This window comes from Fukomys damarensis, unplaced genomic scaffold (assembly GCF_012274545.1).
Source record: "Fukomys damarensis isolate Sample0158 unplaced genomic scaffold, DMR_v1.0_HiC HiC_scaffold_10, whole genome shotgun sequence".
NCBI lineage: Eukaryota > Metazoa > Chordata > Mammalia > Rodentia > Bathyergidae > Fukomys > Fukomys damarensis.
In genome coordinates this window covers 2,096,650-2,099,192 of record NW_022900922.1, presented here as the reverse complement: position 1 = coordinate 2,099,192, position 2,543 = coordinate 2,096,650, and the positions used below count along the sequence as shown (strand labels likewise).

General features: G+C 39.9%; 1 protein-coding gene across 3 annotated transcripts in view; it reads right to left on the bottom strand.

The window, feature by feature from the left end:
• The window catches only part of Itih2 (inter-alpha-trypsin inhibitor heavy chain 2), a 50,849-nt gene that overhangs the window by 39,055 nt on the left and 9,251 nt on the right, over positions 1–2,543 (bottom strand). The gene's annotated exons all lie outside the window — the stretch shown is intronic.

Genomic DNA, 2,543 nt, shown 5'->3' with positions numbered 1-2,543 from the left:
AAAAAAAAAAAAAAAAAAAAAAAAAAAAGAAAGAAACAAGAAGAAAGATAGTTGAATAGTTCATAGATGGGATTCCCTTTATCTGATGGTGTGATTTGAGAAGAGCCAGGATGGCACCCATCCTAAGCTCTTATCCTTTTGTATGGTTCTGTATTTAAACTTGTGTGTATGCAAGTTTTATCAGATGAAGCGTTGTTCTCTTTGGCGTCCCGCGTTGTTCTCTTCAGCTTCCCTTTTCAATGATACGTGATTAGAGAGGTGACTGATAAATCATGGATTCTTGGTAGCCTGGGCCCCAATCCACTGCGGGAAGGAGAGCCACGCCTGCTCCTGACCCAGCTGCCATCACTCAAGTGCCGGGAAGGTAGCACGCCCCTGAACTCCCATAAGTGCCCCCCCTGCACTCTCAGACCTCCCGACTGTGCCAGTCTTTGGACCCACTCTGCAGAGGCAGAGGTGGTCATCAAGGGTATTTTTCTGAGTTCCCAACTTTGAACATCTTTAAAGAAAGGGCGTGGGAAACCTGCAATAGAGCGTTGTGGAGTTCAACCATTTAGAAGGTTGGGGAACTCAATCTGGGCCTTGCAGCCCGAGGTCAGTCAGTGTCATGGGGTTCAGCCATCAGCTAACTGAGACCAGGGGACTTGCATCCTTGCTCTGTCTGAGCCATTAAATGGTAAATACACTATATTGAAATTTTGTTCACTGCAGACATGCTCTGGACTGCTTCTTGATTTCAATTTAATTCACACTATTTAAGGGTGATAGACTAGTGACTACCACAGGTGGTCAGTGTCCAAGTTGTGCTTGATCTTAATGTGTTGCTGATTGTATCAGATGGGGTAAAGCATTGCCGTTGATTTGATGAGCTGTTTTCTCTGATGAAGATGAGAATGTCTGTGGGTTGTTAGAGACACAGAAGCTAGGGTGCAACTGTATCAGGAAGATTTGGGTGATAATCCAGAGATTAAACTAAGGACAGTCCGACAACAAAAATAAAAATGAGAAAACACTTAAGCAAGACACAAGGACAGACTTCCAGTTCACCAATGGCAAACAGTAGGGCAAATGAGGATGAAAAGGCCGATAGTGAACCACCAGGACACCCTGAACTCAAAGCACAGGAAGTAACAAAACAGATCAATCAGGCTCTAGAAAAATTCAAAACAGAAATAATTTCCCAGATAACCATAGAGATAGTGAGCAAAATGGACGTTGTGATTCGAGACTCTAGAGCAGAAACTGACAAAAAAATAGATGAGCTCAGGACCATGATAGAAGCCATGAAGGCCCAGCATAAGAAAGAAATGGAAAAAATAAACGCCCAACATAGGAAAGAAATGGAATCCATAAAAGAGATTCAAACAGATATCCGGGAGATTAAACACTCTATTGAAAGTTTACACAACAGAATAAAAGAATGCAAAGATAGACTCTCAGATATAGAAGATAAGATTGTAGTCAGTGACCATGAAAAGAGAGATCTCTTAAAAACAGTAAGAGATCATGAGAAATCGATCCAGCAATTCCTAGATGATGCAAAGAAGAATAACATAAGACTGATAGGAATATATGAAGTAGCAGGAGAAAATACAAATGACTTTAAAAAGCTGTTCACAGAATTAATGATAGAAAACTTCCCAAACAGAGGGGAAGAATTTGACATTCAGATAACTGAGGCATATAGGACCCCAACTAGCTACAATAAAAAAAAATCTATACCTAGACATATAATAATCAAGATCCCAGAAACCCAACAGAAGGACAAAATACTACAAGCAATAAGAGAAAAGAAACAAATCACATATAAAGGAAAGCCCATCAGAATCAAAGCAGACTTTTCAACACAAACCCTTGGGGCAAGGAGAGGCTGGAATGGGATATTTCAAGTACTAAAAGAGAATAACCTCCAACCTAGACTGATGCATCCTGCAAAACTCTCTTTCAAAATGGATGGGGAAATAAGACACTTCCACCACAAAGAGCACTTGAGAAACTACATGAATACCAAACCAGCACTACAAGTAATTCTAAACAAGGTCCTAGAAAAAGACATGAAGGCAACAACACCATGAGGCCCAACAGAGAAAATCAAATAGGCAAGGCAAGAAATTAAAAGGAGAAGGTGAAACAGTAAAAAGAGCCAATGAAAGGCCAATAACATGTCAATACTAAGTCAGTACATATCAGTGATAACCAGCAATGTCAATGGCCTCAACTCACCAATCCAGAGAACTAGATTGGCAAAGTGGAATAAGAAGCAAAACCCAACAATATGTTGTATACAAGAAACACACCTAGTGCAAAAAGAAGCCCACAGACTGTAAGTGAAAAGATAGAAAACAATTCTCCATGTGACAGGAGCCCAGAAAAAAACAGGGGTAGCAATCTTATTTGCAGACAAAGTAAATTTCAAACCAAAACTGAATCTAGTATTATTGATGTAGGACAGTACTGTATCATACCTCTATGAATGTAAAATATCTAGTACCTGCTTTATGATACATAGTAGGGACTGTGCTTTATCAGAGCTACATTTAATG